A 23,880-nucleotide genomic window follows, 5' to 3' on the forward strand; every position below is an offset into this window, starting at 1 on the left:
TATGCTTGAAAAAGTAATCAAGTATTACTTTTTTTTGTAAAAAAAAAAAAGTGGAAAAAAAAACCCTGAAACAATAACAAATAACACAATTTTTCTATTTTTTAAATAAAGAAATCCATAAATATTTCTTAAATATGTTTTTATAATATAAGAAAATCTTTCCTACCTTCAATGACCTCGGGTTTTGAGAGATGGATGCGAAAGCGTCTTTCCCTTTGTGATTGTTTTTTATACTAATGGATAAATCATGTGACCCTAGACCTTCTATAAAATTGTATGGGTTGACTAGCTTGATTGTTATTTTTTTACCCCCATCTTTACAATCGGTTCACACCGTGTCTGAAGTTGTTCCTTTTCTTCTCTTTCCTTTTCTTTTTTTTCTTCTTCTCCTATTTACAATTGGGACACCGTCTTGGTAGTTCCTTTGTTTTTTCTTTCTCAATCAATTATTGTATTGAAAAAGAATTATTACGGGACCACAAGGACTAATACCTGAGGTCGCAACCGACGGCATCTGTTGCAAGAGGTAAGACGTTCTTTTTCTCTTTCTCTCTCAGCCAGTTGTCATTGATGTGTTAGGATAAATTTCTTAGCCTCAGACCTAGGTCCTTGATTATACCTTTTTTATAGCATCCTATTAAGAATTCGCTATAATAATACTAAAAATAAAATTGCAAACAGTAAAAAAAAAAAAAATGAAACAATAACATTTTATTTATTATTACTTTTTTTTTTGTAAAATATATTTTTTCTAAATAAAAATGTGATCAAAATCTTTACATTATTACTTATTTTTAACAAAAACATGCAATGATTGCAACATGGTCTCACCGTGGTTTAATGGCGGAACATGCTTAGGCCTATGTAAGATTTTTATATTACACCGGTTTTAACTTGCACCGCGACGGCTCTTCTTCAGTTACGCCAAAATATTGTGATAAAATTTTTTTAAAAAATAAACATTTTAGCTGAAAGATTATAAAAAAATCACCCCACCTACCTCATCAAACAATATCTCATTTAAATTTTCTTTTGTCTTTTTTGTCTTTTTTTTAATTTTCTGCGAACTCTCCCTCGTTACCATTTGAACACGTGAAGAAACTCGTCTCTGACATCATCACATGAACGATTGATTTTTCGACAAACAAACAACATTTAACTTGGTTTCCAGTAAGTATTTTTTTATTTGTTATTTTCTTCAAACATATTCGATGATTCGTTACATTACATTTTCATCGATTCTATTTTAATTGATGTCCTTAAAGTTTTTCGTAAATAATTTTAAATATTTGGTTAAAAATGTTATTGAGGTTTATTTTATTTTTTGAAAGGTTAATGATTGTTTTGTTTTTTTGTTTTGTTTTTTTTTTAACAAAAAAACAAAACAAAAAAAACAATCATGTTAAAAATGTACATATAATATAATGTTATATATCTATTTACACAAGATTAAAATTAAGTGTCTATGTTCTCCCAAAAGAGACACTCTTGATTTTGGGCCAAAATATAATAATTTACAAGAAATAAAATCATGGTAATATTGAAGATTCGCCTTCCTTTGTTTACGAAGCCATTTGGCGGAAGTGATGTCCGACATATTTTTAGCTACGGATGACCAAAACTGTGTAGAATGAACTTTTTTTTTTTTAAAGTTTTATTCAAACAGTCTTTATTTGAACTTAATGTAGTAATACACACGGACGAAAAAACGCTTTGGATAATCACAGATTTCAAGGTAGTTCTACTAAAATAGCCATATTTTTTTAAACCAAAGCTTTTAAAGTCTTCAAATTACTACTGTGTTGTTCGGAAATGAATATACTTTCAAATGAATTAATAAATATGAATGTACATTATATATTTTAAGAGTTTTAAGCAAATAAAGTGATAAAAATGTGAACGTCATAAAATGGCGTTTTCGGTAAGGTTTTGTAATGACCCCCTAGCAGTATCAGAATTTTGGGGGAATTTTTGACACCCCTAACAGAAAACTGCGAATAAAATATAGAAAACTCGTAATTTCTCTTTCTAAAGTGGGTTATTTATTTTCTTTATAGAATATGCTTCCAAAATAAACTATTTAAGTTGTTTAAAAAATAATAGAAATATTATTTTTCATTTTTTTAAAAACAGTGTTTACAAAGTGCGTGCATGCGCTCAGGGAGCCATTTTGTTACGTAGTGAAATCAATTGATTTTTATGAGATGAATATTTTTCAATTTTTAAACTTTAAAAATCTATCAAAATTTTCCTATTCGTTCAATTGTTACGTTTTTTTTTTCAGGGTGAATGTAAAATTTTATGCTCTTTCCGATAAACTGAATATAATATTTTAGACAAACGTTGTTTTATGAATTCACCCCCCCCCATTTTGAAATGTCTATGATAATTTTAATAATTAATTTTGGTCGACACGTTTTATATATCACAAATTGAAGATAAAACATCAATAAATGAAATACTCAAATTTAAAACAACAAAAAAATATCACTTATCTGTAAATTTACCGGTAAAGTCCAAAATGTAAATCCTTCTTTTTTCGATAACCACATGTTTTTTTTTTTGTTTTTTTTTTTGACGTGGAAGCTTAATTTTTGTTTAGAATTTTCCAGTCAATATTTTTCGGTCAGTGTATATTTTTATATTTAATTCCTGGTTTCCTTTTTTTTTCGATATAAAAAAAAAAGATGATACCATATAATGCAGATTTATAGTATAATAAATAAAAAATTCAGGTATTTCTTTAAGATATTAAAAAAAAAAATTTACATTTCATATCTTCGTCATTCGTAATCCATGTAAATCCAAAAATAAAAAATCCCAGTTTTCATGTACGATAGCGTAAAGGCGCCAACATTAAAAAAAAGGACGATGTTATCTCCCTTTATTCATATAGGGTCAATATGAAGCCACCCTCGAAAATTCCTTTAAAATTACGGCCAAATCTGTTCATTGCAATGTGGCCATAAAGTGGGTGCCCATTTGACGTCACATCATTATAGAAAAGTGACCTCCCACTTTGTGACCATTTGTAAAATTTTTTATCTTGGAAACTACTAGTTTCGTTTGCCGTATATATAAATGGTTATTTCCGTTTTCAGCGCCTCCGAAAACCTTTAAAAGTGGAAAATTTGAAGGAATATAATCCAATATCGAGATTACTAATTAGTGTTTTTTTTACACTTGTAGGCTTCCGTAGATAAGAAAGTGATAATCTTAACATCCGGTGTCTTTACAACTTTCTTGAAAGACACGCGTTGTCGCGATATGTGTTGGAAAAATCCTTCCATTTAAAAAATACATGGATTATAATACATAAATATGAATAAATTCTCATACAGGAAGATTAAAAGAAAGCATATCTTACTCATTAACCAGGTAAGTTTTATATTTTGCCGTTAAAATAAATATCGTAAGATTCAAGTAATGTTATTGTTCGACAATCTGTGTAATGTTAAGTGAAGAAATCGAAGGAAAAATAAATAAAATTGTTTATTTCTCTATTAAAGCTTTTATGATATTAAAATTTGGTCTTTGCTCGTTTTATTGAAATAAAATTTACGGGTTTAAATTACGTTTTCATATTGTTATAATCTGATAGAAAGATAGGTGTCTATTCAAAATGGCGACTCGGCTGAAAATTCCCCCAAAATTCTGATACTGCTAATGACCCCCCCCCGTTTTCTAAAGGTCCGTACCGTGATTGTATGAAGAATTTCGTCATGAAATTTGGGAACCAATTAGAAGAGGTGTTAATCTTAATACTGTCAAGTGTCCGAAATATTTTTGACCATTTCTTTTTTTGTCGTGTTAAAAATAAGACTTTAATATTACGAGTATTGAACATTTTGAAAAAAAAATTCTTCGGACACCCAGTAGTAAGTAAATCAATCTTTTTACTATCTTTATCAATTAAAAGTATTATTTTATGTTGAGTAGGACCGCGGTAATTGATAATTTAAAAGGACCTACCCGAAAAAAAAATTGTTTCTATTTCTCGAATTTGGTCAAATGAAGTTAGTATTACTAGAAGCAGCAGCTCCAGCCTGTAGAATCAGCAATAGCACAGTGTATAAACAACACGCGGTCTTTAATTTTTATTCAAGAACGAATTAAGGAAAACATGAAAATATGAATATAAATGTTCTTATATGTTTAATGAGAACTATTTTGTTATCAGAATAACATTAGTTTAGAACTATTCGGTTTTCAGAATGTATAATAACAACAATCCCAACCAATTCGGCATTATGAATCTGTTGCAATTTCTCACATTGCTCGTCAAATTTAAAAACATGGTTAAAAAAACAAAATAAACTTTTGTAGATATATAGCTTGCATGCACTTTTATTCTTTAAATTAGTTTTGAACAACGAATTAAAACAATGTTTTACTGCGAACAGCCACAAATGTTTTTTTTTCAAAATCAAAATAAGTATCAAAATCTCGTTTATACATAGATTCGAAAAAGTTGTCAAAAAACAAATATATAACAAATAAATGTTATCAAAGGCAAGATAAGTTACTTTTCTACCAAACTGGATATATTTTTTGTGTTTTTATTCAATGTAACATGTTTATTCAGCTCGAAAAACATACAGTGTTTACCGATGTATTGGAAAATTAAAAATGGCGCCCGGCCCGACTCTCTTTGACACGGTAAGTTTGAGAAAAGGAGTTAAAAATAAAAAACAACTATACAAAATACTGTTAAAAACTCACCGAATATATGTCAGCCTATGTCACGGTAACATATATTGAGCGAGTTTCTAGCAGTATTTTGTCTACTTTTTTATTTTTAACTCTTTTCCCCAAACTTACCGTTTCAAGAGAGTTGGGCGCCATTTTAAATTTTCCAAAACATCGGTAAACACTGTTTTCAAGCTGAATAAACATGTTACATTAAATAAAAACACTAAAAAATTATCCAGTTAGGTAGAAAAGTAACTTGCTTTTGATAACATTTATTTGTTATATATTTGTTTTCTTGACAACTTTTTCGAATCTATGTGTATAGTAATACAAACCCTCAAAATCTATATCAATATTCTTGAAATTTTAAAAGCAGTTAGAAAACACATCAAAGTACAATTAGGAAGCTTTTTATTTCGTTATTTTTTTTCTACTTATTAAGCGAAAGATATTTTTACAACCTGCTCCAGCATAGTATAAACGGCCTATGGAATTAACACCTTCAACCTCGAAAATAGAAATCAACAAATTTTTGAACGCTCTCTTTGAAAAAAAGCTCTCTGAACTTCACCTCTAATACAAATTATGTGTGGCAAGTCTCCTCCTAAAACACTCTTTAACCCTAACAATAACACTAAGTTCGAGTGGCAAGCCCCCCCCCCAACAAAATACCTCTGTAAGCCACATACAAGCATCTAAAACAAACAAAAAATAGATCCTTCCTTAAAGAAAAATACACATAAAAATAAATTGGTTAACTGTCCTAAAATGCTAGAATGGCCAGGAAATGATGAATTATTTTACATTAAATTTTTGTGAAACTAACCGCTCCCCCCTCTAATATTGTTTTTGTTAGCTTTGTCTCTGTCAAGTTTTCAGTATGTTCACACATAATTTTCCTTAGCCCTACAATTAATTCAAAGTCCGAATGGCAACCCTCCCCATATTCTCATTGCATAGAAACCCTCTTAAAACTACACATAATCATCTTAAAAAAAAAAAAAAGCATGCATATTTTCCCATGGAAAAAAAAACAGTTAACTGCCCTAAAATGCTAGAATGACCTGTAATAGGAAATTATTTTACATTCAATTCTAAAATAATTTGTTTATCTTTCATTAAAGTTTTTCATGGCATTTTATACATAATTTCCTAAAAAGGTAGAATCACATTTTGGAGGGGTGGTCAGAAGGAGTTGAGTGGGGTTAAACAGAAGGTGTTAATCTACAATAATACCAAAGAAATATTGCAATATATTCATTTTTAAATGGTCTTATGTTTAGATTTAAGTTTTTTGTACATAAAGCACATTACAATTCAACTTTGAGTTCTCCAACTTCTTTTCTGTTTATGGATACATGGCATTTTTAAGGAATTGCTGCATATTTATGCACATTTACTGCAGATTATTTGGAAACCATAAACTTTGGGAGATTTTCAGTTGCATATTCTGATTCCTTGTACAAAAATACACTTATATGGTAAATTTCATTTCTTAGTCTTGTGCTTTAACAAAGATATGACATTTTTACTGAAAAAGTAGTGTAAAAAATGTGACGAAACGCATATGGTCTTAAAGAGGGAAAAATATCCAAACGTGTGAGGCACAAAAATAGCCATAACTTCCTTAATTTTAATCAGATTTTAAAAATTTAAAAAGATTCTTTCTTAGCTCATCAAGCTCTTTCTATGCATACCAATATTGAAATATTTCAAGCTATTTCAATTTTTTTATGTGTATTGCTACTTAATGGACTGTTTTTTTTGTTTGTTGTTGTTGTTGTTGTTGTTGTTTTTATTTATTCATTTATTAACTGTTTTGTTCTTTTTATCAAACAAAAATAGAACTTTCATAATGATATATATTATGGACTGCTTTTCAAACATCGAAATTTTAAAATTAAAGTTAGTTTTATTAAAAAAAAAAGAAAAAAGAATGACGAGGTGTTTGCAAAACTTAATAATCATCTACAAGAATTCCTCTGGCGGCGACGAATCAAAGACAATTATTTTGGGAATATCATATATTGGATACGATTTTTTATGATGTTTGATTAAAATACATGAACAATGAAAAAAAAAAACTTTTTCTTTGAAGAAATTTTAAAATGGTATGTTATAAAAGATCAAATTTTTTTATGTATGCAAATATTTACTGATTTTTTTAACCATAATATAATGTTATATATCTATTTTTTAACCATAACGTAATGTTATTTATTTATATTTTTACCATAATGTTATTTATTTTTCATAAAGTAATATTATTTATTTTTTTTACTATAATGTTATTTGTGTTTTACCATAATGTTATTTATTTCTTTTTCATAAAGTAATATTATTTATTTTTTTACTATAATCTAATGTTATTTATTTGTGTTTTACCATAATGTTATTTATTTGTTTTTCATAAAGTAATATTATTTTTTTTACTATAATCTAATGTTATTTATTTGTTTTACCATAATGTTATTTATTTTTTTCATAAAGTAATATTATTTATTTTTTTACTATAATCTAATGTTATTTATTTGTGTTTTACCATAATGTTATTTATTTCTTTTTCATAAAGTAATATTATTATAACCCTAACTCCCTCTATCGTCCAAGGGCCGGGCCACATCCATCGCTATCCTGGTTCACTGGAGCATACTTGTGATGTACTTCTGGCCGTGTTCGTAGTTCCCAGTTCACAGGACCATAGATGCAACCCAGCAGGGCTACATTCTTACTTGTCTAGTGGTGGACCCCCCAAGGGTGACCAGACTCTCACTGGTCACTGGAAAATATCCTTCTGCTGCTCTGGGTATGCAAAATGTGCATGACTCTAAGTCCGTGTGGCAACATTGTTGATTTCGGCCGTCACTCTGGCTTCGTGCTGGATCCAGTCTATCTCGTTCATCATCTGGCGCTAGGGCATACCTGAAATAAACTTTATCCTCATTCAGGCCGGCAATCGAGAAAGAAAGAAAAACTCTGATTCATTTTCGTAAAAACCAACAAAATAATTATTCAGAAATCGTTCTACACTTGTTTAAAAGTCGAGTTCCTTGATCCGAACTTCATGATGCAGGTTGTATACCTTAAGTTCCTCTAATTAATTTCCCAGCTAAGAACAAGAGCCTTTCAACTTAGCTCCTATGAGTGTTTCGCCTCCCCCTCGCCCCAGGTGGGGTGAGAGCAATGTGGACGCCTCGATGCCAGCCAGTAAAAAGGACCCTAATTCAAAAAAAAGACAATCGTTTTTATCAAATCAGAAATTCCTCCCTCTACCTTTTTGGGGTTATTCTTTCTCTTTTCCATTATCTTATTCTTTTTCTTCTCTCATGAACTCCTTTCTCTATCCCCTTATTTTATTCTTTTCATTTTTTATTTTCTTGTGATCCTCTTCTTCCTCTTTCATGACCATATCTCTCCCTAGGTTCAATTTATTTATTTATCAGTCCAACTAACTTATCACTGGCTTGGTGGCCTGGTAGGACCCAAATGACAACATCTCCCAGACACCAAAGCAGACCTTTTGAACCCAAGTCAGTGTACCTGCCTCACTCAATTAGTAGTTAAAATTCATTTTTACCAAATCCAACTAGAAAAACAATCTCTTGTTCCACGGATCCTATTATCAGATTTTATATTTTCTTTTCATTGAAAAAGATACTATTTCTTCTCTGGTGGACAGAAATCTCATAAACATCTGTTTTTCCTCGACCAAGTGTCAGCATGACCCCCCTAACCATACATCATCCTTTCCCATCTTCATCTAGCTGTATAGGATACCTGGCACTGCCTGGGATCCCGTTACATTATTTATTTTTTGTTACTATAATCTAATGTTATTTATTTGTGTTTTACCATAATGTTATTTACTTCTTTTTCATAAAGTAATATTACTTTCTTTTTTTACTATAATCTAATGTTATTTATTTGTGTTTTACCATAATGTTATTTATTTCTTTTTCATATTTATTTTTTTTTACTATAATCTAATGTTATTTATTTGTGTTTTACCATAGTGTAATATTTTTATTCATATTTTAATAATAATGTCATGCTATTTATTTATTTAATAATTTTGTTATTTACTGATTTTTTAACCATAATATGTTATATATTTATTTTTTAACCACAACGTAATATTATTTATTGATTTTTAAACATAATGCAATTCTATTTATATTTTTACGCTAATATAATGTTATTTTACGCTAATATGTTATTTTATTTTTTCTAAAGTAATGTAATTTATTGTTTATTAATCATAATGTCACATCATTTACTTTTATATAACAATAATACCATGTTAATTACACCGGCCAACACATTTTTGTATTCTCAAGGTTTCTAAGCTGATTTAGAATAATTTGTGGCGTTGATTCCAAGAATCATATTAATTTTTCTCATCAAGTCAAGTTGTATAGATATTCACTTTTTTATACCTTTTTTTACAGGGGAATTACCATTCATCAAGGCCCAAAGGCCACTCGAGGGTAAGGGTTAATGGGTATACATTAGTCAATGTGATTATAGCATAGTAAACATAAGTAGTGGAAATTTTGTAGATTGGATTACTTAGGGGGACGGTTCATCAAGAACTTGTTTACATTGGACTTGAAGACAATCAGATTGTAGTCAGCTGGAAAGCAGGTAAACGGAAGAGAGTTCCACAGGTGTGCAGTTCTAAGAAAGTAGGTTTGTTTGAGGAATCTACATTTAGGTTTAGGCACAGATAAAAAGTGTGGGAAATTATTGATAGTGGTTTTGGCTAGATGAGTATTTTCGTGAAATTTTGGCAAGGGGGCCATAGATTGAAGCTCAGACGAGCACTTGCCATGAAAATAATGATAAAGCAGAGACAGGATCGCAGTGTCTCTTCTGGGGGGAAGAGCTAAAAATTAGATTTTCTGCTTCTCTGTTTTGAACCCATTATCTTCTTTTAAGTTACTCCTAACTTTCTAATTTCCTCCTCCGATTGTTCTTTACTTTCTTTCTTGCAACCACTTGCAACACAGCATGCCTCTTTCTTCTTTATCCCCTACCATCCTTGGTATCAACTCATTTCTTCTCCTGAATAATGTTTGTTTACTTTGTCATGCAACGTGACATTTCATGTTCTATTTCATTACAAACTTATTCAGTCTTTCAATTTCTTTTACTTCTTTGTTCTCCTACCCTTGTTTGTTGTCATTGTTTTTACTTTCTCATTCCGGTCATTGTTTTGTTTTTCAGTTTTTACTGTTTCTTCTTTAAATAAATATACTTGTTAAGTACGTACTAGTCTTCAGAATCGTTATTTTTTAGAATAGTTTATCTGACTGAAGTATAAGTGTGTGCAATTGCAGTACATTAGGCATGTTTCTATATGCATTCAAGCTTCTTGATTACAATCGTAGGTTGTTATTGTGATATCTATTAATGGATTATGATATCACAAACCTTAAAGTAAAACTCAAATTTGCTATACAATGAGGTATGTAGTTGGTAAGAAGTAGACACTGTATATTATATAGACCTACCGATTGTGGCATGTTTTTGTTGATCTCTGGGTCAAAGTAAAGTTTTTTCTCTTAATGTTAGGAATTCATTCATAAGTTAGACAGGAAATAATTAAGCTGCATTATTTTACTTTCTGTTGCAGACTTTTGGAGCAAAAATTAAGCATGACTACATCATCTCCTAGGCGACGTTGTTTAAACAATCCAAATGTGTTTTGCTGTATTTGCAGGGAATATACATTGTAATCCAAAAGGAAAGGGATCACTGGATTTGTGAGGTGTGTTTATCTTGCGTACTTCAAAGTAATGCTGGATGATCAAGATAAGGCATAGACATCCCATATTGTATGCAAACATAAGGCAGTCAAAACGGAAAAAGGAAGTAAGTATTTTTGATAGAGTCTCTCTTTAAAAATCTACCAAAAATCAAGTAATCATCCAATCAATACAAAATTTTCACCGATCATTAAGTGAACAATGAACCTTATATAACATGTACTTTTTTATAATCGATATTTATATATTTTTTATATAACATGTACTTTTTTTATAATCGATATTTATATATATTTTTTTTGTCTACAACTCCTGCTTCTTTATTTGTGGTAACCAATATGCTTAAAATAATAAGCCCAAACTGAACAAAATATATTCTACTGTGGAGAGGATTATAAATAAAACAACAAAAAAACAAGTGCATACATATAAGATTTTCAGGTTGAAAATCAGAATTTTGAATGTGCTTGACTTTTTCGTCCATTGTGTGAAATTCATTGAATATGTTAATAGTAATTATTCTTTCAGATTATCAAAAGGGATATATACATATTTTCATTATTTTTATGAAAAACACCATTAAATCTCTGAAAAATAAATCATTAATTTTATTTTAGTGAGGTCAATATTGCTAATATACCATTAAATAGGAAATGCTTTGAAGAATCAATACCAAAAACGAAAAAAAAAAAATCGATAAATAACTGCAAATTTTGCTAAAAATATAGTTTCTTTTGGCAATTTGTCATTACGTGATATTTCTTCACCATAAATATTTACACCCAGTTGTTATCTCCTTCTTTTCATTTTTGCTGTAATTTGTGCTTGACTTAGTTTAAAGTGGGGGGGCTTTTGCATCTACAACACTCTCTCATCCAGTAACACTTAGTCCTGATGGCAAGACAGGGTCAAGATGACCAAGCATGATACTAAGTGCAGGAGTTGTCTCCAACACATACGGTGCCTAGCATTCCCAAAATGGTCGTCCATCTCGTAGTAGCCAACCTCATCATAACTTAACTTTGTAGGCATCAAATATGTATCGCTTATAAAAAAGATTTAAATCTTTATTAAGTTGATTCTTCACTTAATCCTCCAAACAAACGTTAAAAATACATGGAAATTTGCACTAAATGACTTTATTTATTCATGTAAAAGCTATTATAGTTTTTTTGAAACTATTATTAAATTTTGGATCTTTTTATTTCACCATAAAAAATCTATAGACTGAAAGATGGAATTATTTTAAATTCAGGCACTTCTACTATTTTTGCACATTCTTATAGCAAATCATCCGAAATATTATTTAAGCAAAAAAAAGTTAATTGATTCAAAAGCCTTTTAAAAATATATAAATGTGTTATCCATCAGTACGAAAATGGCGGTGAATGGTGTTTGTTATGCTTTTGTTTTGTTTTTGGGAAAAATTTTAAATTCTATTAAAAATAGTGGAAAAAGTTTTATATTATTCTGCTTTTCATGTGAAAAATTTCGGGCTTTTATCTTTCTGGAAAAAAAGTTGCCCAAGAATAGTGGATTTTTATAGATTTTAATTTGTTTTAAAAAAAAACTACAATTTGTTTTTTTTTCTACCATTTTTTGACCATGCTTAGTTGAGCATCTTCAACAGTTGACAAAAAGGATAGAAAGTCACTCCACTTTCATATTACAATGGTTTGGTGTGAACTGAAAACCCATTTCGATGACTGCTATTTCTGTGCAGTAAAACTGAAGGCAATCAACAGGAAGAACAGGAATTTGTTGGATTATACAAACCTCGTCTGCAATTAGGTTTATTCAACACTGCAATGAAATTTCTGTGCCAGTGTATAAAGGCTTGTCTGAATTGATATTGCTTGCTTCTGTTCTGAAGAAGACCAAGCCCCTGTTTTGTCCACTGACAGTAGTGAAGCCAGTTTCGGTTTTCCTCTTTCTTCACTGCTACAGCTTTTCACTCAAGGTGAACAATGATCTGACTAGCGATTTAAACCTTTAAAAAGAATCTTCTGAACTTTTAGCTTCAAGATTAAAAAAAAATGTACTCTAGCATGCAACTCTCATAATCTTTGTTAAAAAACGTCATATTGAATTCTTGCCATATTTAATTCATGAAAACGACATAGTATATTTTAGCGATGTTGCAGGCCTGCTGCGGCAGCTTCATGTCAAAGAGCATTATTCTCAAGATCAGTGTCTTTTTATAGACAGTTCCAAAAGAAATTTAAAATGTGTTCTTCTTCACAATGGAAACTTATATGGAAAAGTTCCTCTATGCCATTCAACGACCTTCCAAGAAAAATATGATGAAATCAAATTTGTTCTGGAAAAGATTTCATACAGACAGCACCAATGGATTATATGTGTCGATTTGAAAGTGGTTGGTTTTCATGGGCTACAAGGTGGCTACACAAATTTTTCTTGCTTATTGTGTTTGTAAGATAGCAGGGCTAGAACAGAGCACTCGATCAAAAAGATTGAACTGATTCCTGGCTCTCTCAATGTTCTGGCTTCTCCCTTGGTGGAGCGATCCAAACTTGTTTCCTCCTCTTCACATAATGCTTGGCATTAGGAAACAGTTGTGAAGGCTCTTGAGAAAAATAACGACTGTTTCAAACATCTTTGCATGAAATTTCCAGGCCTGTTTTCTAGAAAATCTAGATGATGTCAGCGACAAGCAAGGGGAGCGCTTCCATCAAGACATCAGCAACTGTTAAGGTCGTTGGGATGCCACCATCCTCATAGACTACTGTTGGTCTATCAAACATGATAGTGACATCCCCCCTTCATTCAAGAAAATCAGTAAAATGTCAATTTATGGATGATCATGTTTATACTTAGCATTTTTTTACAATATCAAGTTTTAATTGTGAATATTTTGGTATGATTTCATATGTGTCTCAAAGTTACATAAAAATATTGTTTCTTTGATTTGCCTATTTTTATTGTAGCTATTGGCTCGTTACAGAGGTGAATATATCATAGCAAACGAAATAGACCTGATAGAAAAACGTGGCAGCATTTCTGGAATCAACACTCAAATTAAGTGTAAACAGTTTAAATATCTTGGGTATCATTACAATTTTTTTTTGTTGTTGCATAGTGTTATTTTTTAAATATAATTGCATGTCGTTTATTTTCATTTAAGCATAATGTTGTGGTATTTGGTTAGATTTTTTAAATAGTATGTTATTTATTTATTTTAACCATAATATATTTTAAAACAATGTTGCAATGCTATTTATTCATTTTCTAATGATAATGTTATATAATTTATAAATATAATGTTATTTTTTTTAGTTTCAAGCTAAATATTATATTATATTCTTTTTAAACCTAATGTAATTTTTTAGTTTCATAACTATAATGTAATTCTTATTATTAACATTTTGTTTATTGTTAACAAAAGTAATGTTTGAAGGGGAATCATACTGTACCAACATTTTCTTTTATATACCTTTTCCCTTTACGTTAGAGCACTGCAAGGATTGATGTCCAAATTTACCAGGAAAGCACTAGTTGGCTCATGCAAGTAAAACTAAAGTGAAAGTGCTATTAAAACTTCTCTGTGTTTTGCTCGAATAAAAATGACAATTATTAGCAACTATTCATTGATGGAAAGAGAGTAAAATAAGCATTCCAATGATGTTAATTTATTTTTCTTTTATGCGTTCAATGTTTTTATGCTCCAAGTTAAAAATGAAAAAACAGTAAATAATGATGACAACAAAAAGGGAAACTGTTTTTTTCAATGTTTACATTTTATACGTTACGTTTGGATACATATGCACGGAGTCAAATTTGATTGGATATGGCTGAAATTTTCAGGCTATATAAGCATAGAAGTCCATCTCTACTGGACTTTGATTTCTATTTTTTACGTTCACAGGAAGTAAAGTTACGACCGAGCATAGTTGGCAAAGAATATCTCAAAATTGATAAGATAAATCGGTATTTATCATCCATTTTCATATAAATAATAGTGTCAGAATTATTTTCCTGCATTATAGGTAAATATTTGATAATTATTGATTGTGCGGAAATTTCTTTAAAATGTTATAGAAATTAAAATCCGCTTAACAGAGAAAATTGCTTGCTATGCGCTAATGCGCTGACAAGTGCTGAGCTGACTAAAGTCAGCGCATTAACGAGTTTCGTTTGTATTCAATTTCAAAACAAAAGCAGAAAAATAGTTTCATTTTTTATTCTGAGTTGATTTTAAAACATTATTTTCAAGTTTTTCAAATTTGATTTCCAAACAATACTGAGCCAAAAGTATTTTGTTGTTTTTAATGCTTTTAGTACACATGTACTAAAAGCATTAAAAAACAACAAAATGTACTAAGTACATGCGTTTCTGTCATTATGGTATTTATAATTCTTACTTGTACATAAGGTAGAATTGTGTTTTTAGTGGTAAAAAAAAAAACAAATATATAACAAATAAAAGGTACCATGCTGAAATAATAACGTTATTATTTAGAAACTCATTCTTAACATGGGGAGAGAAGGGTGTTTTGCTAACTATTCTGTACTTTCACCTAACAAATAAAAAAGATATTGTGAAACTTGAATTAAACTTGAAGATACTATTTGAAAAAATAGCACAGTAACATAAGCACCCAAATAAATATTACCAAAGGCAAGATAAGTTACTTTTCTACCTAGTTGGATAAGTTTTTAGTGTATTTATTTAATGTAAAATGTTTGTTTATTTCGAAAATTAGTGTCAAGCGTTGCACAAGAAACAAATGGCACATAGTATCTCATGTTTTTTAAATCTTGACAATGACTGACTTAAAAATGATACAAAATACTGTTAGAAACCCAACCAATAAATGTCCTCGTGATATTTATTGGGTGGGTTCCTAATAGTATTTTGTATCATTTTTTATTTTTAACTCATTGTCAAAACCATTTTTTCGAATCTGTACAATAAAACCGTTTTTTTTTTTATTAACTGAGGATATCTAAATGACAATAATAATAATAATAATAATAATTATAATAATAATAATAATTAGGCGATAAGAATTTCATAGTGATGCATTTTGTAAATTTTTACTTTGTTTCTACCTTAACATTTTTCTTAAAAATGACTACCTCTTAAAGTTTTTGGTTATGCTGAAAACGAATATCACATTTAAATTTTTCACAAAGAAGTAGCTTTTCAGACATTAAGCAATGTCATTTCTTATGTTATTGCTGGTGGCCATCTTGATATGCCCGTTTGCACATAGTTTATCGGTGTTGCAAATGAAATGATTAAGAAATGGCATTGCTTAATATCCGGAAAACTACTTATTTGCAGAAAATTTAAATGCAGTATTCGTTTTCAACATACCCATAAACCTATGCAAGTAATCATTTTTAATGTTAAGATGGAAACAAGGTAAAAAGTTACTGTTTTATTTCTTTGTTTAATTTTGTTGAATTTTCAGTAAAGCAACAGAATAGAAATGATGAAAATTATCAACTTGTGAATGTATAGTTGTTGCTTATCAGGATTCCTGGTATCTTGGTACTCTGAAAGCTACATCGAGGATTCGTGTAGAGTACGATTTATAAGGGTATGTTTTGGGCCAGATTGATTTACAAAATTGAAAATTGGATTGTATAAGTTCTGGTCGACTATGGGAATTTCCATCTTTTACAGAAATTCAAAATCTATATGAAAAAGTTTCTTCATTTTATTTCTGAGATTGATTCATATCTACTCAATTTTTTCTTTTCTTTGAGGGGAGTAGTAAATACTTTAGGCATTCAATGGCTACACCCCAGATTAAGCTCTCCTTTGGTGGGGAGGCAAGTAAATACCTACTCTCAATAAAGCTATATTTAAATACTATTATAATGCTTAGTTTTGTCTTGAATAGACACCCACTATATGATACCATGCGCCAGTTTAAATAAAAAAATTGAAATTCGTACATCTTAATTTATAATTCATGGCTTATGGTAAAGAGATACATCAGATTTGATTGCATAATCAGAAAGAGCACACAATTTTATATGAGAGTATCAAGTTTCATGAGAATAGATTGAAAAATAAATAAATAGTGGCGAAATCAACGAATTTCTTCATATATTGAGGTCTGTAATTCAGCCCACTTTTTCTAAAGAAGAATGTCCACAGAAAAGCATAAATTTTGGCACTGAAAATTCTCATAACTTTTGAAATACTGATGGCATTTACATAATTCCAACGGTTTTAAGGGTCTTTTGCATAGGTCCTTTCATGCAAGTTGATAAAATAACAATTATCGAAAAAGAGAAAATCAACTATAATTCTATACATTAGATTTCAGCTGATGTAGCTTTCGTAATTTGTAACTTCAAATAAAACAAATATTTTTGAAAAGGTAAATAATAGTAAATAAAAAAGTAAAGATTGTCTGAGAACAACAAATAATTTCTCATGTTAATTTAATTAGAATTCCAAAAAGTAAATCTGCATTACAATAATTTATTTCATTCTAATTTGAACTAAGAAATTAAGCCAACTGGGATGTTTTGTTTCCTTAAATTAAGAAACAAAATTATAAAGAAGTTATTGATTCATTCAAATGATTACATTACAAATATCCCTTAGAGAAAATATTTAAAATATAAAATTATATATAATTGACTTAATATACTTAATTCAAACATAACTCCTCTCTTTCTTGTGTCATTATTTAAAACATTCATCGGATTGATACCAAGTGTTTGTTTCATTGTTGCCAACAAATAAAAAAAATTACAACAAAAACAATTAATAAAATTATCAGAAATTCATATTAATATTGGCATTTGCTTTTATATAATTAATACAATTTATAGTTTGTTTGTAAATTGTTCAATGTGTCAAGATTTCTGACTTACACTAGTAATAAAAAGAAAACAAAAGAAAAATATTTGTATCATTTTCATCTGGAGTGTAATTTTTACAATGTTTCGGTTGATGTAACCTCTGACCTTCTTCAGGTGTATCTTGTTGAACTTGGGAACGTTTCTGTTTAACTCGGAAATTTGGACAGAATTTCAACTTCGAGAAAAACATTCCCAAGTAGGACAAGATACACCTGAAGAAGGTCAGATGTTACATCAACCAAAACATTGTGAAAATAACACTCAAGACGAGAACGGTAGTTTGATGAATCCAAATAATACAAATTAAGTAATACTCATATAAAAAATTCAGAAACGTTAGAAGAAAAATAATTTTTTATATTCCAACTTGCAGTTCAGCCCAGCTTTGCCCTACATGTGAATACACTTTATGTAAGATTTCAAGTGTTTGGACCAAAATTTGTCTGATTAATTTCGTAGAAACCGCAGAGGTCAATTTTTTAAACTTTGACCCCTCTTTTGATCGCTTAACATTTATTATTTTTGTCTCAAATCAACATACAAAGCTTTACCGATGTCCAAGTTACCTACATCTAAAATTTCAAATCGTTAGACCCACAATTAGCGAAGGAATGTGGTAGAATCTGCAAAGAGGAGTTTGGTAGAGTTTTCAAATGTCAAATCATTGAACTTTGACTCCTTGACATTCAAATTTCTGGACGAAAACCGATTAAAAATTTTTTTCCCAAATCTCAATACTCCTTATGTCAAATCTAATGTCTCTAGACCAAAAATCGACAGAGTTTTTTTGTTAGAGAAATGTACACAGATACACACATAGATATTTTCACTTTTATAGATATATAGATAACATTTTTAGGAAAACACTTTTTCATGTCGTTAGGTAGAATTTCTAATTAAGTATAATATATCTGTATTATATTTTTAAATAGCTTAAAATACAAGCACACATACGAAGAGATGCTTGTGTTTCATATAATACATAATATATTTTTATATTAACACATGGTTTTCTTAGTTATCTGCATTATATTTTTAGCTGGACATAGAAACATACAAAGAGACGCTTACCTTTTATATAATAGCATATTCTTATATTACCATGTTTTTATAAAGTTGGTTTTTTATTTCTATTAATATTATAGGGTTAATATACCTGTAGCATAAAGTATCTAATATATAACATTGTTTAGAATTAATCTAAACAAAATAATAGTGTAAAACAAAATTAACTTTTTACCTTTTAATGAAATAATAAAACGGGGCAAACAATTGAAAATATGTGTATTTTTCTCATATTTTTTAAATTTTCATATTTACAGATTATATGTAAAGAAGATGATGATTTTTAAATTCAGCAAACAATGGAGAAGAGGTATCAGTTTTGGAGTATTGCTGCTATATGTTTGTGAAACAACTCGATACTACTTAAGAGGTTTTCTAAAACACAACAGAAAGACAGACGAAAATGATATATTTATATAGAAGATTGTTATTTTAGTGAAAATAAATTTGTAAAGTGTAGATTAGTACAAAGAAAAGACATTATTATATATGTTAAAATAAGTTGATTTACATCAAAATGAAAACAGGCATAGAAGAGAAGACATATTCGTGCCTTATTTCTGGCTCTACGTTTTCACAAAACAATAATCTACAAAAGCATGTTGAAACATATACAAAAAAGAAACCATATTCTTGTGAAGTTTGTAGGTCATCATTTTCAGTTAAATCATATATGAAAGCCCACATGCGAATACACACAGGAGAGAAACCGTTTTGTTGCCAAATTTGTGGAGCTGCATATTCATGGAAGCATCAACTGAAAACACACATGTTTTCACACACAGGAGAAAAACCATATGATTGTCAAATTTGTGGATCTGCATTTTCACAAAGTCAGCATCTAAAGAAGCATGTGCGAATACACACAGGAGAAAAACCATTTTCATGTCAAATTTGTGGCTGTTCATTTTCAGGCAACTATGAGGTAAAACAGCACATGCGAATACACACAGGAGAAAAACCTTATTCTTGTGAATTTTGTGGTTCTGAATTTACACATAATTCTTCGCTAAGAATTCACAAGAGAACACACACAAATGAGAAACCATATTCTTGTGAAATTTGTGGGTCATCATTTTCACGAAATGATACTTTAAAGAACCACATTCGAACACACACAGGAGAGAAGCCATATTCTTGTGAAATTTGTGGCTCTGAGTTTACAGAGAATTCACATCTTAAAAGACACATGCGGACACACACAGGAGAGAAGCCATACTCTTGTGAAGTGTGTGGTTCTGAGTTTACAGAGAATACTCATCTTAAAAGACACATGCGGACACACACAGGAGAGAAACCTTATTCTTGTCAAATTTGTGGGTCTTCATTTACAATGAACTCACATCTAAAAAATCATATTCGAACACACACAAGAAAAAAACAGAATCTCTAAAATTGTGGAAACAAGAGCTATATAATTAGTTGAATTGTTGCAGAAAAGAATTGTTTCCAGCAAAATAAATCCTTGTCGCACTTGCAGTAGAGATGACTGAAAACCATCATCTGCAGACTCAGTGTAAAATAAAAGAGAGCTTAAAAACGTATGAAGGAGACTCGAGGACAGAATTCCAGTACTTTCTAAAAGAATAAAGAAAAAGGAAAACAATAAGAAAGAGGAACCGAAAATAAATGATTTAATATGCATGTATGATTACTCTACTGTAACCTAATCAGAGATACAATAATCATAGAAAAGTTGTGCAAAGTGCAAAAGCTGAACGATTGTTGCAGGCCTCTGTTTAAAATTGAAGCTATCTTTGATGGAGAGATCTATTGAATCCTAGATGTTAGAGAAGCAACGAAAATAAAGCAGGTACTTCAGAGCAAGGGATAACAGCTGGCATTGTGAAACAAAATCTGAATGGGATCCAAAATTACAAAGCACCTGGTATATACGACTTATCAGATTTGTTACATAAGGCACTTGACAATTAATACAAAACAACCCTTTCCCATGGTTAAAGTGCCAACCAGATAAAATAATAGATAATAGAAAATATGATAACGATTGTCTTAATATCATAAGAACTACTTGCAGATAACAAATTTAACTGTGATAGCTACAGTGTCCACTGGATCCGGCAGAAGAAAAGAAAGGAAAACTACATTATCAACATAACCACCACAATGAAGAACGTCACTATCAATACCGGGAGGTACTGACATTAAGGAATGTTATAAATATATCAACATATTTAAACACCCTCTAAAATAATGAATGACTATGTAATAATTGCATATAGTATTCCCAATACTTAATGTCCCTATAGATGATGTCGGCTTTGTTTTACTTAGGCATCGCCATTCTTCTGCAAGACTGTGAACATGGCGGTGTATGCGAAAAAATCATCCCCGGCAATGTTTTAAGTCAAACGTCAATGTTATTGAAAAAAAAATTGTAATTAAAAAAAACACCTCGTTTTTTGTTAAAAATAAATTTTAATAAAACGGGATGTTTTTCGATTACATTATAAACTTTATTTGAACTTTTTAAACAAACTTTTACATACTTAAAATAGACTTTATAGATCTTTTATAATATAATTTTTTTTAATTTGTTGAACAAAAAGTTCTTTTTTACACTTCTCGTAAAAAAGTTCAAGTAAAGTTTGTAATCTAAATGAAAAAATATCTCGTTTTTTATTAAAAATAAAACTAACGTTGACGTTTTACTTAAAACATTGCTAGGGACGAATTTTTTGCATACACCGTAAAACAAAGCATTTCTCCTAGGTGACTTACATTTTTGTGAGACTAACCTGAGTTTTCAAAATATTCCACAGAAATTCTCTGAACAAAAATCAGTTGTTATTTGTATAAACAAAATATCACAAACATATTTTGCTCATGATTGTCCAAAAAAAATTTTTAAGTTTTATGAAGGTGTAAAAACGGTGGTGGCAAATGGTTTACCATGAACAAAAAAACACCTTAAAATTTAAACGTATTTTTTAAATTTTTTATTTAATGGAACATTTTATTTTGTGATGGATGTTCGGAGGAATCCTATTTTTTATAGTCAAATAATGTACGTTTTGTCCTGCTTTAAAAATAAGTAATAATTATACAGGAGATGTATTTTTTAGTTTCAAATAATGTGTATCTGCTTTTACAAAAAGTAGATAGTTATAGTAGAGATATCATGTTTTATACAGTTTTTTTCTGCTTTAAAATAACACGCAAATAATTATAGAAAGAATGTATTTTTAAATGGTTAAAATCTAATTTTTTTTAATGTTTATCACTTCTGTAGTATATGGAGCTAGTTTAAGTTTTACGATGTCTTTCATTTAGTAATGTTATATAAATAGGTATAAAGTTTACTCTTAATATTAAGAATGGTTTTCTATAATAATAAAATGATTATTTCAATAGATTTCGTAAACTGCAGAAGTAGCAAATATTTTAAGTGTTTTAATCAACACATTTGTTTTTCTTACTTTGACTTCACGAAACACAAATATTTTCCATCATGTTCAAAGTTTTTTGCATGCAGTCGCTAATTTCAGCTTACGCTCACATATCAGAAAGTTATTAAATTTCTATGTGTTTTATGTTTTAATTTTTTTACTGTTTTAATCGATACATTTGTTATCAACACAAATATTTTCCCTCATTTCAGTTTCTTTCTGTTTTAAAAAGTTTTTCCCATTTATCATATTACGAGCATTGTCTATCATCATGGTTGATTTATTTGCATGCGGTCATTAATTTCATTTCCACATTCCAAACAATTAAATGTATATTAACATTTTTCATCAACTAAGTATAGTCCAAATTTTTACACCAAAGCTTTTTCAGGCTTAAATAAAATGGAGATTTGAATCAGTGATTGTCTCATTACCGCTGTTAAGTAAAGAGAAGACACATTTTATGCAAAATTACATTGCAAGGTTATTCCCTAATAAAAATAATAAAAATTATATTTTGCAATTTTTTTTTTGTTTTTGCAAATATTTTTAAAAGTTATTTTTAAGTAACATGCGAAAAAGTAGAATTTCTTATTTAAACTCTGGTTGAAATAGTAAAAGAAATTCAGATCTGCCTCAAAAGGCATGACAATTTATTATTTTTGTCATTTAATAAAAAATATTGAAAAAGTCAGTCGACGGTTTCTATGGCAAAACTGCAAATGCAGAACTATTGTCCAAGCACAAATTTGTTTTGCCTTAGACATTGTTTCAAAGATGCAACTATTGTGTATTCATTTTGCAAACATATAAAGAATAGTGCATGGTAACGTGTGAAAATATACATATCAAATAAAAATTCAATAGATTAGTCACAAAACATGCTCGATGAAGGTTTGGGTAACTACGTATTAAAAAGGAGTTTAGAATGTTTTATAACTCGACCAATCACAATCATGGTTTTGTGTTATGCAGCTGTCTTTCACCAATAAAATGATGAAAAAAGGCAATTGGTATCAGTTTTTATCAATCAAAATTATGGTTTTGTGTAAAAATATATGTCTTTGTAAAATATTAAACAACAATTAAAAATGGTACTTTTGGGTAAATTTATGCTTAAAATATTTGACAATTTTATAGTAGTTCTTAAATTGTTTTATTTAAAACAGGGACATAAGACAACATTAAAAGAAGAAATTATCACCAAAAACTTTGTTCTGTGAATACATGAGAGTAAGAAAGGCAATGGTTTCTGCCTTTGAAGTCTGGCTCCAAGAGTACATATCGGTCTTTTTTTTTAAATATGGAGAAATTACGGTTATTGACATTGATAATTACAATGTCATTTGGAGTTTGGAGATATTACTCAACAAATAAGCTTTCAATAAGATTCCTTACTACACTGAAGCCAATGGGGGATTCCCAGTGATGTCACGAGCATTGTTCAACTTGTTAGATCTGTGGGGTCATTTAACATTTACGTGTCCCAAAATGAATCCTGTTGCATCAAATCTCCAAAATCGAGTCCTTCAACGTTTGAACCCTTAAGTTGGTTATCCAATCCCAAACAGCGAAAACACACCAGATAGCTCTCCTTCCAAATCTCCAAATAACATGAACAACCTATAAGTACCCCCACAATAAAAGAATAGAAAATTGTATTCAAAGAAAAAAATCGAAATAAGATACAGTAAGGACCCGTGGGGCAAAAATATAAAGAGCTAATTAAACTTAAAAACAAGTTAGACAAAGATCGTAAAATTAAGGAAAATAAAGAAAAGATCCCATAGTCTCAACGTCAACTACGCCATTCTTCCGAGATCGCTCCCCACCAAAGGTTGTCTCTCCCCCAATAACTTCTTTTATTACCAAAAAGGGAATACAAGTTGATTCACTTAAATCCAACGTAAAGAGGCGTGACATCTTCCTCTGGATCCTACCCAATAAAGACTGTTCCTCTTCTCATTCCAGAAAACAAAGCAAATCTAGCCATAAAGTTGAAACCACTTTCCCTAGACTCTCCCCTTCTACACTCACAACAATACGCTAACCCCTCCCCAATGAAAACAGATATGCCATCTGCTTCCTCACCTAAG

At 29.8% G+C, this 23,880-nt stretch overlaps 1 long non-coding RNA gene across 1 annotated transcript; it reads left to right on the forward strand.

Annotated features, from left to right (window-relative positions):
* Nucleotides 1-899: 899 nt before the first annotated feature.
* On the forward strand, nucleotides 900-21,599 carry LOC145246103 (uncharacterized). Its single transcript, XR_013863087.1, has 3 exons — nucleotides 900-1,170; nucleotides 10,415-10,566; nucleotides 18,632-21,599. It is a non-coding gene; the product is annotated as an uncharacterized LOC145246103 (long non-coding RNA).
* Nucleotides 21,600-23,880: the final 2,281 nt, after the last annotated feature.

Source organism: Euprymna scolopes, chromosome 23 (assembly GCF_053919585.1).
Source record: "Euprymna scolopes isolate OS-2025 chromosome 23, ASM5391958v1, whole genome shotgun sequence".
Taxonomy (NCBI): domain Eukaryota; kingdom Metazoa; phylum Mollusca; class Cephalopoda; order Sepiida; family Sepiolidae; genus Euprymna; species Euprymna scolopes.